This window comes from Lonchura striata, chromosome 4, assembly GCF_046129695.1.
Source record: "Lonchura striata isolate bLonStr1 chromosome 4, bLonStr1.mat, whole genome shotgun sequence".
NCBI classification, from domain to species: domain Eukaryota; kingdom Metazoa; phylum Chordata; class Aves; order Passeriformes; family Estrildidae; genus Lonchura; species Lonchura striata.
The window spans coordinates 60,625,089-60,641,061 of NC_134606.1; the positions used below are offsets into that span (position 1 = coordinate 60,625,089).

Sequence of the window (15,973 nt, forward strand, 5' to 3'; positions counted from 1 at the left end):
TCATGGCCCCACTCACAATCAGGGTAATTTAACACTGCCTAAAGCAGGATTATTGTGACCAAAGCTTGGAGCAACTTCAGATTACACCATCAAGAATGTCATCTTCCAGGTCAATTTTAAAAATTAACTGCAAGCAGAAAGAGTCATATATTGTTCATGCTGAGCACTTTGTAATAACATGCTACAAATCTGTTCATTAGTGCAACATCCCTGCCTGGAAAGGGACACAGATGGCCCACCCTGAGAAGCAAGATTGGGTACAGCTTTCTGCATCTCACAAAACATGTCAGGATTTGAACAAAGAGCAATTATTTTGGGCTCTGTTTGCAATCCCTACCGTTTTCTAGGAGCAATGCTAATCCCTGGTTGTTATCTACATTCCATTGCTACCTTACTTAAGCAGCTGGCTTGAGATGTTACTCAATGGTTTGAGTAATTTTGGTTATCTAAAGAGAAAACAATATTGGTATAATTTCACCCTCTGTGAGACAAAACATAAAGAATCATAATTTTCTCAGAGTGTGGAAACATCTTTCAAACCCTTCAAACCACTGTCCCACCAGGCAATGCTAAATTTTCCATGAAATACTGCTGCAGAAGTTGTCTTTATTCACTGCTCTACATCAACAAAATAAACTCCAAACCCAGCATTCCATGAAACACAAGTAAACCCAAAGAAAGCATAATGAGAACTGAAAATCCACTAAAAATTAAACAACATTAATTGTCACTATTTGTTTCACCCACAGAAAAAAATATAATTCCATGTTCCTTTCAGCAAGGATCATTAACAGGACTGATTGAGACAAAGTGAAGAAAGGATTGTCATATATGGCATTTGAGAAATTACCTTCCCTCTTTGTAAATACATATTTGATAGAAGTACTTATAGAGAATGGGACTAATATTAAAATTACAATTACATCCTGATACACCCTTTTATAAGAGTCTGCATTGATCAGGTGCTAGGTGCTGTTTGATGGATTTTGTTTATGGCTCTGAGTTTCACTGAAATATATTCTTGTCCTTGATTGTGAGATGATTCTTCTTTGGAGTGCTCTTTGGAGGAAGCAGTCAGCAGTGCGTGCACTGACAGTCCTTGAAGTCCATGGGCAACCTCACCTGTTCATCCGCACCCTGAGTTCTGCATGGACACACTGGCTTCATGCTGGACCTGCCTCATCACCACAAATTTATTTCCTAGTTTGGATTCTGTTTCCTTTACATAAGCTTAAAAAAGAAAACAACAACCAAAGAAAACAGAAAGAACTTTAGGAAAAAACAGAGCAGTCTTAGGTTTTCAAAATCATGGTTAAAAGTTGCTAGGCAAAATTCAGACAAACAGATACAACTCACATATTCCTCTTTGTATTTTTACAGAGAAGGGAATACCATGTGTATTTTTAGGGTAAGTTGTATCAAAATCATCACTTTTGGGCAGTTTTCCTTCAGTAAACAGATTGTAATATGATGTACCCATCTTATGGTTTTTAGATCGCCTATAAATGTCTGTCAGATTAAAGACAGCAAAGCTCAAACATGTCAAACAACATTAAGAGAACAGAATCAGAAAGCTGTCTCCAAGATTCTTCATTGTTCTTTTGACAATGCATATAATAACACGAGAAAGCAACCCTTTGAAGTAGTTTTAAAAAGTAAACTGCTGTTAATAAAGTTGGTTTGTTCAGCACACCACAATGAAAACCACTGTCACCATGAGCTGTCTGCTGGGGCATTTGTCTCAGACTATTTGTTTTTATTCTCTGCAATGACAGAGTAGCCTGCTGTGGGAAGAACAGAGCCAAAAGCACTGTTCATACATAGGATTTGCCAGTGAGGATGCACTGTGAGTGGGAAGCTCACAAGAGTCTGACTGCTGTCTGTGAGACGACCTACTTCTGGGACCTAATCCTCAGCAGTCTCTGCTGGATTCTGGGCTGGTTCAGCCTTTATCTTCAACTGGTGAATGTGGGTGCTCAGCTGTGCCTCAGAATAGGGCCCCTCAGCTTGGTTTAATCCTTAAAAGCATAATTCAATGCATGTAATTCCATTCTCTCTATATAATGACTAAGGCAACTGTAATAATGGCAGATAGAGATTCCCATGTCATGTTTTCTTCCTTAAATACCTTGCAGTGATCACCATGGAAAGATCTGTTGGTAGGGTCTCTACCATTTAATATCAATTTAAGAGCATTGATATACTCCATAAAGACAGATTCAATTAATCCCACAGCTCAGAATGCAAATCCATTTGAGCAAGCTTGCACTTGGAATTTATCCCCCTACATACAAGAGAACATTGTTTCAGTTACACAGAAGGTACAAGCAGGTAATACAGAAGGAATATTGCTATGCATTCTTCATAATCTTCAGACCTTTCACCTCCTTGCATGTGACAAAGTGCCTTTTGTTGCTTTCTCTGTACCTGTTACTTGCATTAATGAGGTCCCCTTGATATATGTCACTTCACCTCTTTTGAAACCCAGCTCTGGATAGTGTAAGGCTGAGCAAATTGTAATAGCCTGTAATGATGATAAATGATATTTACTGGCCATTCCAAATTCTCTGTTAAACCTTACTAAATTCCTGCACCCTCTCTCCCACCCTGCCCCCAGTCACTAGCTAAGTCTTTTGGGGTTTTAATTATCAGAACATTGGTGCTGGGTTGTCTCCATTGAGTAAAATTTTATAGGGATACCTGCTGTGAGGACAAAAAGGAGGATTTTTCTTCTCTAAATTCATATCTTGTGCTTGGGTCTGAGTAGGGTTCACTGGGTGATGCACTGTTCAAGGGAAGGGAACAGGACATGTATTTTTCTGTGCACATCTCCGCTAATCTGGGAAGAGATTTAACTAAAACAACCTACCCAGCATCACCCTGGCTATTGCATGGCCATCCCCTTCCATCAAAATGACACAGGTGGATGAAATATAAGAGCCCAAAGCTTTCACCTCTTCCCTGGTCCCATGCAGGTTTCTGCCTCTATGCAAGAGAAAAGATTACACGTAAGATGTAAACCAAAGTTTTGTTCTCTCGTCATTAGACAGTGCACTGTGACCAAGAGGTATTTCAAGGTACTGCAACCTCCATGGAAACAGCATCACAAAAAATATTTTTAGCTCTTAATTACAGTAGCAGAAAAGAAGATGGAAAATAAAAAAGTAAAAAGGTGAAAAGATCCATAATGCAAAAAAGTAGTCAAAAGGATTTTGACCTTTCCTCATTTTCTTTTTCCTTTTTCTTTACATGTGGAGAGATTTTGTACAGTTCACTCTTATCTCACTTTTATTAATTCACTTCACTGGCATCCTTTAAGGCAGCATCAAAGATCACTCCAGTTCTCTTTTAAATGGAAAGCAAACAAGGGGTGGTCTGGAACATCACACAAGTGGCTGTTGTCTGAAGCTAGTGGCACCACAAATTTTCATAGCCTCATAGGATGGATATCCTGAGTCACAGTGGACCTGCAAGGATCATCAAGGCTATCTCCTGACTCTGAACATGACAACCCAAAAAAATCACACCTTGTGTCCAAGAGTATTTGGAAATTCTGGAAATATTATTATGTTTCTGGGAGTTCAATGACAATACACTATTATTTGCTTCATTATTTTCAAGATGTAAGAAAAATGTTTGGATAGCATTCACATAATTTAAAAGTATGCAGCAATCTAAATGGCTTGGCTCCAATAGCATGTAATTTTCACTGAAAAGTATTACATTAGCATTGCATTGTGGTAGTCTCCAAATTAAGAGAAAACAAGCAAGATTATTTGTTTCTACTTTAATTCCTGGTCCACGTTTTTCATTCTGCAGCTTTGTTGATCAATTAGTAGAGAGAAACCAACAATTAACCTTGAAGATTATGCATATATATACAAGGTTTGAAAGATTTTTATTCATTCTCAAAAGCAGTTCAGAATTAAAGGAGGTATTTTATTTTGTCATTCTTGCATACCCACAAATGATCGGGTTCTTTACCACATGACTACCTCTTAAAATGTCTTCCAGATATTAAAAATTATTTTACAAAACACCCATTTATCAAAACACCCATTTTTTGCTTTAAATTTAATTAGACATGAGATTCAGAGGAAGTTACACATTGTTCCTTGCAGGTATTGAGTCAGGATTTGGACTATAAGATTGTGCTGCCTATCCTCAAGCTCTGTCCAGAAGCTCTCACAGCTCCAGCTCTTCCTGGTCCCTATACACAAACTGTGAACCCTTTCTAAATTCTTGGTTTTTGCTTCCACCACAGACACTACCCACTGCTTTAGCTCTTGCACAGATATTTGATTACCTCAACTGACTCCCTACAGGCATAATTTGTGAAAGAAAGCTAAATATAAGTAAGCCCTCTGGAGAATTTGAAGCTAGCCAGTATTCAGAAAAGGAATTTGGGATCACATCAGAAAATATATCATGGACCAAACAGCTTTCTGGAATTGTGTTAGGGAAAAGAGGCACATTGATATTAAAAAAAAAATGTGGAACAAAACCAATATTCAGAGAAAACAGCCACAGCTCTTTGCCTCTGGTGTTCCTCATCCATATAATGTGTCCAACTAATGTTTATGACTTTGGACTAAAGAGCAGTTAAATGCAATTTATTTGTTGCTCCAAGGACATTTAGAGCATGATGAGGCTCAATTTGTCTGGTCTCTGGCTACAATTCTTCACTCACACTGACACCATTAGTTTATTATGGCCCAAGATATTTACTGCTTGCTCCATATTTCCAGTTAAGATGCATTTATGGCCATTGTATTACAGTTTTCTGGGACTGATATTCATAACTTAGATAATTTCCAGAATGTGCTCTAAACACATTACAACATTGACTTGAAGAGCTTGCATAGTGCATGTGCTGTGCCTAATTTTTTCTATCACATGTAAATAACAGTCACATTCCTGAAATCAATTTGAATTCAAACATGCACAGTGCCTTTTCTATTCAGTCCAATTTCTCACTCCCCTTTATCTTCCATTGTAGGCACAGCAGTGGAAAATATGAATAACACCTTTGTTTGTTGGCTGATACAGAATGGAGGCATATTTCCCTGCAGAAGATTTATGATCCATAAGCCCATTACATTTGGATTGCAGCTAGAAGATTAGTTGGAGATTTGTCTCATTCAGAAAGCATCGACAATGGTGATTCATCTCAATAATTTCACTGAAGGATCTCAGCAATGTTTTGAGCCACAAGCAGGTGCTCAATTGCCATTCATTAAGAAAGTCATATGAATGAAGACATTGCAATAAAAATGTAAGCATTCTTATTTATTTTGGGTGAGAGAAAAATGTGCATGCGAGAGGCATTGCTTTGTTTACTTGTGGAGTTAGAACTTTGCTGGGAAAGAAACCTTTAAGGCTGCAAAAATCTGTTAATTTATCACATATCAGACCTTCTTGTTTCTGTGCTTATAATGGGAAATGAATTAATCTTCTACATTCTGACTCATTAAAAACCCTGAGAGGACTTGAATATGACCTTTAATATATGGGAATGTCTAAATTCAGTAGGCTTTGTCTCAAACTGTCAAAAGGGGAGCCTACACTTGAGTTAATAACTATATTTAATCTCCTCAATATGTGACCTGAGACACAGAACTTGTATAATTTCAGCACAAAATTATGGAGTTCCTTCTTCTTCCCCCAGCTTTCAATGGAATATCCCTGTGGTCAACTAAAGTGAGGTGTTCTGGCTGTGTCCCCTCCCAAATCCTCAGCCATCTCAGCCTACTCACTGGTGGGATGCTGTGAGAGGCAGAAAAGACCTTGATGCTGTGTAAATGCTGCTCAGAAATAATGAAAGCATCACTGTGCTATCAACACTGTTTCCAGCACCAATCCAAAACAGCCCCAGAGTAGCTACTGTGAAGAAAACCAACAACCAAGACCAGCACCACCAGCAGACACAGGAGTGATGACATTGGATCTGCTCTTACGTCTTACACAGAGCTGGGCACCATGATGATTCATGGCCATAATATATTACTTGAATTCTCTGGAATGTGCATTCTGAGGAAAGGATTTTCAGTTTAGTTCTGTGTGTCTTTATGCCTCACCCATCTTTTAATTTGTTATGCATTTTCTTTGTGAAAGTTGGCGTAGGTATTCCCTGCTAAAGTATAACACTGGGTATTTCACAGAAGGCTCCTTCTTTGGAAATTTATTTAACTTTCCCTGGAAATTAAGTATCTGATGATTGCATCACTCATTTATCAACACAACAATTCCTTTAAAAACCACTTTATGTAGTTTACTCACAAAGTTTGTTCCACAGACTTTCTTCCTCACTTATTTTCCCCAAATTGTCCAGCCGTGCAGTTAATTACCCTCTCCTGAGAACAGACCTCACATTACCTATAATGCCTAGAATCTTATTTTTGATCCTCTGAGCAGCTCTTAGACACCTCTCTTCTGGGCATCCTCAGGACCCAGGATTGTGTGCCTGGTCCTTGTGACCACAAACTCTTCCATGGCTCACAGCTCTCCAGCGGTATGTGAATATGTAGGATCTTCTGCTCTGGGTTCCCTTCACAGGAATATTTGGATGCAGGATGCTTTTGTAGCTGAGTTTTAAGGGGTTTTCACAACAAAAGACAATATATGCCTTCATATAAGTAAATTGCCTTCAATTATCTTTTGCTCACCACATGTGAACTCAGTGTCAAACTCAGCAGAATTACAAAGCCAGAAGAAGTCAGGAGGAAAGAGAAAACATGCAGCCATTTATTTGTTCTTCCTGCTACACTCAATGCTTTGTCTCTCACAGCTTGGCCCAGTGGACAGACCAATTAGTATTTCTGGACTTTGGGTTAGCAAGATGTCTGCTAAACATCTCAAGTCATAGGATGTGCAGAACCACCTGAGGAAGGAACAGCATGACCACTCAGATCCAAAATGTAAATGAAATTATTAAAGGGACCAAAGAGAGATCCCAGAGCCATCATATATGTTGTAAGGCTTCAGATACATTGCACCATTTCTTCTCTGGCTTAAACGGTGGAACAGATGGCTTGTTGGCAGCCTAATGACAACTCTCCATGCTTCCAGCAGCTCTGCCCAGAAAGAGTTGAATAATACCCTCTTTGACTCTGAAGAGAGCACTTAAAAGTATGTGCATGTATCTAAGTCTAACTCATATTCCTGTGATTGTTGGTTGTCCTGCTTGTTTGCCATGCATTGTGCTGTAATTAGCACTGGAGAATAGAGCTCTAAAGAGTTCTATAAATCTTGCTGAAGTGAGTCATTTCCCTTGTGTAAATGTCACCTTTTGGAAAGAAAACTGCAAAGTCTTCTGGCAGTACATCTTTACAGTATTAAGACAATAAATTATTTGTCATAAAACAAGCACTCTTCCATGTAATGAAAGTCAATAGTGATTTTATTGACCGTAGGGAATAACAAAGTCAACTGGAACTGAGAACCTTCTAAATGTCATGGTTGGTTGTTTATCTTCAGGCAGATTATTTTAATCTTCATGAGAACTAATGGGAGGCTACATAACTTCATAGTAGCAGCAGAGGTTTAACCATACTCTCAATTTTCTGCTTTCAAAACAACATGCCAGCTATGAGGAGTGGATCTGCAAAGCTGAGAGCTCAAGTTGGTTTCCAAAAACAGTTCAAAAGCTTTGATGTTTTACATGAAAAATGTTTTTTTGTCACTCATGTCTCTTGTGTATATTTAACAGCACAGTTTTGGGTGCAAAGACCAAGCATAATGTCTTCAGCTGTTAGTAATCTCTGTGACTCAGTAGAGAAATGTGCATGTGGCCACAGAAGGAAGGACAACCATTCCTTATAGCACAAAGTTTCATGGGCACATACTGCTATGGGCAGGAAAATATGCATTTCACAGACGTACAGCTACCAATTCAAATTTTTCTCAGAGGTCTGTTCTCTACAATAAACTCGTGTATCCACTGGAATTAAGCCAGGAATCCCTGAGCAAAGCCATGCCCTGACACTGGGAGCACAAACAGTTTTGATGGAACACTTGCAGCAGTGCACTGGGTCCAGTGACCTCCCAGAAGCCACTGCCTTCAACTGGGTTAGGGATGCTTAACTATTGGCAGGGCAGGTCCCTTGTCATTAGACTGTCACACTCACCACTGCCAAGGCCAGAAAAATTAACAACTCCTGGTCAGTACCCAGGACAATTTGCAGGATCTCACAGTTCATGGCATAATACAGCATTTTGGAGATTTTTGCAGCAATTTACAGCATTCTCCCCATCCAGAGGCAAAAGATGTGTCTAAATGGATGTCAGAAATATGACAGAAGGAAACGCAGATTTATTTCAATCAAAGGAGAAGTTTAGATTAACAAAGTTGTGAGGGATAGTTTCCCTTGGCCAATTTAATCCCTCAGAGGGATTAGCAAAACAGTTAAAAAGGGACACTGAGGAGGGAAAACATGTGACTGTGCACAGGGTGAGCTCTGCAGCAGGAGAGAATGGGCAAGACAAGAAATTGGATCAGGATTCTGCAGGAATGGGGTCAAAAAATGGAAATTGAAAATTACTATTTTATACCTATGCAGATTTGTAAATAAGGATGAAAATAAGAGCACTTTTTTTTTTTTAAATTCTCAATCCTACACATGCACTTTTTAAGACACCAGGCACAAAATACAGAGTGTACTGCTCTCTGAAATGCTTTGAATATAAGCATAAGATAAAGACCCTGTTGATGGAGATGTTACCACCTCTCTGGGCCACATCCCGCATCTGTGCCACTCTCTTGCAGAAGAGTGATTTCTTCCTGGCCCATCTGTTTCCTATGTTGCAGAGGCACCTGTTGGCTTCCCCGTGATGAGCATTGCTCTGGCTGTGTCGTGTCCTTTTGAAGTGGCAGATGCAGTTAACTTTCCTTTCTACCAGCATTCTCTTTGCCAGATGGAATAAAGCCTACTCCTCTGTGGTTTCCTTGTCCAAAATATGACCCAGATTGGAGTGTACAGTTGGTTTTTACCACTGTGAGTGTACACTGCTGGCTTGTGTTCCACTTGGTTTTCACTGGAACCCGAGTCTCTGCAGAACTGCTTCCCAGCTAGCTCCCAGCCTATCCTGGTTCTGTTCCAAATGGAGGCTGCATTTTTCTCTGCTGAATTTCATGAAGTTTATGCTGCCAATTCACATGCCTGGAATCTAAACAGCTGTGAAGTGAGGGTGTGAAGCCTTGATAGATTCCCCATCACATTTGCACTGATTCCAATCAAAACTCCTACCAAGCTGATTCCTATCTATCAGAAGAGGGGATTTCATCTGTTAATATTCTCCTAATATATAATCACGTATGATTGTGCCATTGTGTTTTCAAAAGGCTGCAGGACAACAGGCTGGAGCCAGAAAATTGCTGATAGAGGTATGAGCCATAAAAATTGCAGTAAAAAGGATAAGACAGAAAAGCGATGAAGAAAAAACGTAAAGCAACAGCTCTGCCCAGTCTTTAAGAATAACAATGCAAAATCTTCACAGAATAGTTCGAGCAAGACAGAGAGCGGAGAATTGTCTTTCAAGAGTGAGTGTTGGCCAAGAAATAACTCCCTCACATGCAGCAAGAGAGCAGGAAACCCACTTCAGTGCTGAGGGTACCCAGCAAGCCTGACAAAAGGCAAGAGGTGATTGTACATATGCCCCATTCAGCCCCTTGTCCATGCACTCTTGTCTATGTCCTTTCCTACTCCATTATTCTCAACCTGGTTTATACATCAGATGTCCTTCTCTGGATAAATCCATAAGCCTCTCCTTTGCACACTGTAATTGAGACTGTGAAATGTAGTCCTTCAAACACTTGGCATTTGAATTTTTCTCTTTTTTTGAGCTAGGAAAAATGTACATTTTTAAATAGGCCATTGAATTTCTTTACAACTCAGCTCATTTGACAGTCTTCTTATTTTTCTCTGTGTATTTCAATAGGAAAAGATGATTTCAGAATCAGCTGGTATATTTTATTTTCAAATATGAAAATGTGCCTTGTGGAATTGAATATGATTACAAATGGAGCACCTAAATATTTGATTGTGGAGACACCTCTCCCTTGACCCCCCTTTCTGCCTCCTCCATATCACTCCCGTTTTCTCCTGTTCCAGTTCATTAAAATTCATTTTTCATTCGGGAATTCCAGTATTTCACTACAAAACTTTTTATCTTTCTCTTTATTGTTATTTCCTTTGAAACTTCCTCCTCCTATGATATTACCAGTCTCCGGCTCAGCCACCTTCTCTCTGCTTCTTTCAGATTTCTCCATTTTCCTTATTCACATTCAAATGTTCACAATTTCTGATTGCCTTAATTAAATACCCTGCTTGAGCAGGGTATTTAAGTAGAGTCCAGATGCTTCTTGCTTTTTAAAGAAAATTTGCAACAGATCTGGTGGAACCTGTTTACAAATTAACTCCTATTCTTGCTTTTGCAACAATTATGTCTTGTTTACTTGCTTTAAAACATCCATATTGCACTGCTCTGAAAAGAACAATATGATCAAATGAGAACAGCTTGAGTTTACAGAGTCTTTTCCTACATGATATCATGTAGAAAATCAAGGAAGAGTTTCAAGAAGTCAAATTTTGAAACTTTTAGTAGCATTCCTCACTTAAATCTAGACAGTCAGTTTCTCTGATGGTTTATTGCTGAAGGACATACATTATTTCAGTCAAATAATGGCTTTAAACAAAGACGTCCAGGAATTCAGTAGACCTACTACTTTTGTCTCCATCTGTTGAACAATCTGCGCTCTGCCTATTGAAAATAAAACAAGAAATTGTGTGACGAGACAGGAAAACTGCTTAAGAAAAAAAGGAAGTATTTTTGTTTTCCCTCTGAAAGGTTTAATTTAGAAATTTGACTGAACTGGTATTTATTATTAAAAATTAATACACACTTAGAAACAGATTTTTGATCAAGTAGAACATTCTGCATCAGCATGTATGTTATGGCATCTAGTTGAAAAGAAATGCATTTATAGGAAAATACTTGACTTTTCAATCTGAATACTGAACCAGCTATATTCACTGCTCTGCAGAATGGTGAACACTTAAGACATTTGCTATTTTTCAGCAGGAAGAGAAGACTATAACAGTGTTATCTGAAATGGTTGTCTTGATTTCACATTTTGTAAAGTTATGGGAATTTCCACATCAAATTGTCTCCTTCTCAAAATCACACGTATCTATCTTTGCATATGTTTCAGCTCATTTAACCGAGATCAGCTTTCTAACCTAAGATAAAAAATTCTTGCCAGAAAAGCTAATGATTCACCCTGCTGACAAATTCCATAGAATTTGGCCATAGATCCCTTTGCTCAGAGAGAGCTAAACCCATCCACAGCTATACAGAAAGAAATAAGAGAGTATGTGAGAAAGCTCCAATTGTTATATGCTAAATTCTATTTAAAGCTTTACTAAAATCAGTTCTCAATGCTATACACACTTCTGGATTAGCTCCTAACTAGTAATATTCACATTTTAGTATTTTAAATAATGAATTTATACTTGCTTACCAGGAGGGACAGTAGTTTTCCTTTTAAATTTAAAATAAATCAATATTTTAAGCTTTCTGAAAAATTTCTTGAAAATCCTTTAATTGCAGCCACATTCTTGACTTGCCACAATTCTGCAAGAGTGCTTACTTGAATGTTCACATTGTATTATCTATTAACTTAGCTCAAAATTCCCCCTTGATTTGTTGCTTTGGGCTCATATTAGGCAACTCAGATGGAGAACATCCTCATTGCTGTTGACAACATGCTCAGACTTGACAGACAATGCCTCCTTTTTTGCCACAGAGAAGGATTTTAGGCCTTAAAATTTTGGATACTGGCAAAAGCCGGATGACAAATGTCCAGTGGCTGGAGATCAGTTTACAATGGACTTCTGAGGGACTTGGGACACTGGTCTGATGTATCTGAAAAAAAAGACAGAGCAAACCAGACAGTAGAAGGTACTGCTGACCTTAGGGTGTCCTGCATAGCAAGGTGCGCCTTCACAGGATTCTCTGTCCCCGCAATGCAGGACCAGTAAAAACCAATGAGATAATTCCTATACAGAATTATTTCCAGTGCCAGCACAGCCCAGGTATGGACATGAGTGACTCTAGTCATGCCTACCTTTGTTACTGATTGGTGTAAAATTCTCTCTCTTGGCTCTGAGAGACAGTCAATAAAATAAAAGATCCCGTTCCCGGTGAGGGATGGTCGAACCTCGCAGATGGGCTGCAGGTGTGAGTTAGTTGTGAGATTATAATGAACAAAGTTCTCCTGAGGAAAGTGATTCATCACCACATGCTGGTTCAGCAGCAGGACATTTCCTCTCTCCCTTGGCTGACAGATGCTATGTGGTTTATCACCCACCTGGGAACATCAAGTTCCCATTCCTGCAGGGATTGTCACAGAGTCTGGCTACGGTGTCTTCATTCCATCCCACCCTCCATTTCATCCCTCTTAGCATGTGCTTAAGGTGTAGGTTGAGTTGTGTGGGAACCTGCTATGACTTGTATTCCATGCATGCCAAGCACATTTCACCACAGAATTCCCATGCTGGGTTAACTTCTGATAGAATGTGACAATAATTTTAGCCTCAGGATTTTTCCCAGTTTTCTCTAATTTTAGCCCCATTCTTTTTTCTGACACATCCTTTCCCTGGGGCACATCAAGAGCCCTGCTCAGCTTAGTGTCACTGGCAAACATGTTGCTGGTGTGCTCCATCCCACTCTGTCATCAATGAAGATACTGAACAAGAATGGTTCCAGAACAGGTCCCTGAAGGACACTGATCTCCACAGAGCTTCTAACTGCATCTTTTTGGATGCTACCATCCAGCTAATTCCTTGTTTATTGATTAGTCCATCCATCAAGTCCATATGTCCTCAAATTAGCAAGAAGGATATTACACAGGATCATGTCAGAGGCCTTACAGAAGTCAAGGCTGATGACATCAGGTGCTCTTCCCTCATCCTCCAAAACAGTCATACAAAGCCATTGCGTTGTTCAGGCACAATTTGAGCTTTGTGCAGGCCTGTTGGCTCTCTAATGCCAATCCCTATCATAAATATGCCCCGAGAAAGCTTTCAGGAAGATCTTTTCCATGATCTTACATGGGACAGAGTGAGACTGACTGAGGATGTTTTCAGCAAGACAAGTCTAGCAATAAGAAAAGAAAATGAACAGCAGCTACCATATCAGTGACAGAGGGTACAAGAAAGAGGTGAACAATTCACATGGAAACCCCCCAACAATGCAAATACCCAACCACTCCCTCCACCTTGCTATACCAACCAATTGCAAGAGAGTTGTTGAGCAAATCCCTTCATTCTGTAAATGGAAATATTACAGGAGCAAGGAAGGATAGGAAGTGTCCCTCCATCCTTTCTCACTGAACTGTTTCATAAAAGTCCTGTTTCTATATACATTTAAACAGGCTGGTTGCTTTTCAGAGGTTGAAAACATTCTCTAATCAGGCAGAAATCTGACTGAGATTAAATACTCGCCCGATTCTGTAGGCCTGGCAGAGTTCAGTTTGTCAAACTGCTAGAGAAAGCATTTCAGAGATAAAATCATGACCTTTGTGTGCAATGAAAATCAGAGATATTGGCTTAATTGAAAGACATTTCAAACCTCTTGCATTTGAAAGGCTTTAAATATTTAAAGTATCTTCCAATTACTTCATCTTCTTTGTCTACATTATGGATTCTCAGCTGCTGGGCTCCACATGGGGCCCTTTATCTCAAATTGAAAGTCACAGCTTCTGATTTAAACTTTGATAAGTAGCTATCACTACAGCTTATGCTGTATGTAAAGCAAGTCTGCCTATGGCCTATTTGATAGAGAAAACAAGAAGCAAGATTTCTCTGGACACCAGCAAAAATGACAACTAAACTGAAAAACTACTGAGAGTTGAGTTGAAACCATAAAAAAAAGTGGAAGATCCCACTTCTTTCACCAAGCCAGTCTCATAATTTTTTTTTTCCCATCTTGTGACTGGGTTCTGTGTCTGCATGGCAATAGGAGTTCAGAATTCCTTCTCCCCAGGAATAAAAATTTTACTTGATTTGCACATGGGCAAGTGCCATGGGTAAATCTGATAGTAAAGCAGTGTGGGTGGAAGGGACTGAAAGAAGAAAACTGAATGCAGGGAAGAATAAGAGTACATAGGAAAAATCTTTATCTGCATTCTGCTTGACATACATGTTAGGCAATCAGTGAGGCAGTGGCATGATCCTAGTTGCCTCCCAAGGACACAGAATTTGTCTGTTATGATGAGGAACAGGAGCTTATTTACCTTTGATGAAGATTTGGAAGAAATCCCCCAACTGGGAGCTTACCTGGACAGCACAGGATGTCTTGGTTTTTCCTCAGAAGCAGCTGGTTCAAGTCTCAGAAAGAGCCATACCAAAATCCTGAGCCTGAGTTGTGCTGTCAGCCCCTGCCAAGGCGTGTTTACATATAGAAGATGAATTTTCACCAGTCTCCTGAAGTTGTGCCCAGCACACATTCTCAGAATGGTCCAAACTTTACCAGCCCAGCCAGAGCTTTTGCCTGACCTTCCTTCCCCAGAACAAACATCAACAATGAACTGCTTTCCTCAGGCTAGGTGGAGGAGTGGGCTGGTCTTGGTGCACTGCACACCTCAGGCTCACAGGGTAAGAGGAAAGAACAGCATTTTCTCCTGAGGGAAACACTTGGCTTGGCTGCTCCTGCTGCTATCACTGTGCACTGTGAATATCACCACCTGCTACTCCGACAGTGTCCAACAGCTATAGCTACAAATGTTATTATTGGCTATAAAATTATCCAGCCCATTTTTCAATGTGTCTGCAGTGTTTGACTCTCTGAACTGCTGTGGTAATGAATTCCATAGACTGACTTCACACCACATGAAGAAGTACCTCCTGTAATTTTTTTAAATGCACTGGCCATTAGCTTAATCCAGTGACCCCTTTATTCTCTTATAATGTGAGAGAGCAGTTTTAACTATATCCTTCATAATTAAATATGTTAGTTAAATCTCCTCTACCTCACTTGCTGTCACTACTAGATATTCACTTTTTTAGGAAAAGAGTTTTCAAGAAAGGAAAAGTGACGGAGAGGAGCAGCTCTGCCAACTGCTACATGCCACCTAAAAAGCAAGATATACATAATGCTAGGAACCTTGGCTTCTCCCTGAGACTTCTGAACCCACGCAAGGACCACACAGTCAGAGGAGATGGGAAGCTGAAATTTAAGACAGATTTTGACTTTGCTATATTTAACAGCACAGCTTCTGCTAGCCAGGAGATGTCAGAAGCCCAGTTTCCTCACTCACTCCTTGGCTCCTGGGCAGGAGTGCAGTGTAACTCCAGCACTGCAGGGAGCAGTGATGCTGGTGAATATGTCACACTTTCCAAAGTAGGATGGGAAACCCACCAACTCTGAATGTTGCTACAGTGACACCTGTCAACATCAACTCTTCCTGGTGAATTCCTCAGCAAAACCATCTGGATGTAAGGCCACCAGCCAGGGCTGGTAGTCATGGGATTGCTTGGACTGACACCTGAAGTAATTCTGCTTTTTTTATTGTGATTTTAAAACACATCTATAAGCCTGACAGTTGGTATCTGTCTCCAGTGGTCTCCAATCAAGTTAGATCAGTGCAAATTCAAAGGACACCCTGTGTTTGAGGAGCCCAAGGATGGTAGAAGGTGTGTCTCACTGAGGAGTCCTGTAGATTTTATCTGAGATGTCAGCTGGATGCAAGGCTGGCAGCTGGCGCTGTTTGCTAGCAGAAGCTGCTGTTGGCTTGTCTGCCTACACACAGCTTGCTTACATGATACGGTGCTGGGGCTTGGGACCCTGTAAATTGACTTTGACAAGCCACAGACATTACAAGGAGTAGCCAAAAATGACAGGTTTTGACTTCTTTCCCACGAGTCCAAGCAATCTTGGGTTGGATGTGTTATGGCTTCTAGAGTAGCATCATTAT

General features: G+C 39.9%; 1 long non-coding RNA gene across 1 annotated transcript; it reads right to left on the reverse strand.

Annotated features, from left to right (window-relative positions):
• Window positions 1-589: 589 nt before the first annotated feature.
• On the reverse strand, window positions 590-14,717 carry LOC110480909 (uncharacterized). The gene is made up of 3 exons (XR_002467169.2): window positions 14,337-14,717; window positions 11,519-11,922; window positions 590-1,230 (listed from the first exon to the last, which is right to left on the reverse strand). It is a non-coding gene; the product is annotated as an uncharacterized LOC110480909 (long non-coding RNA).
• Between the last annotated feature and the right edge of the window lie 1,256 nt (window positions 14,718-15,973).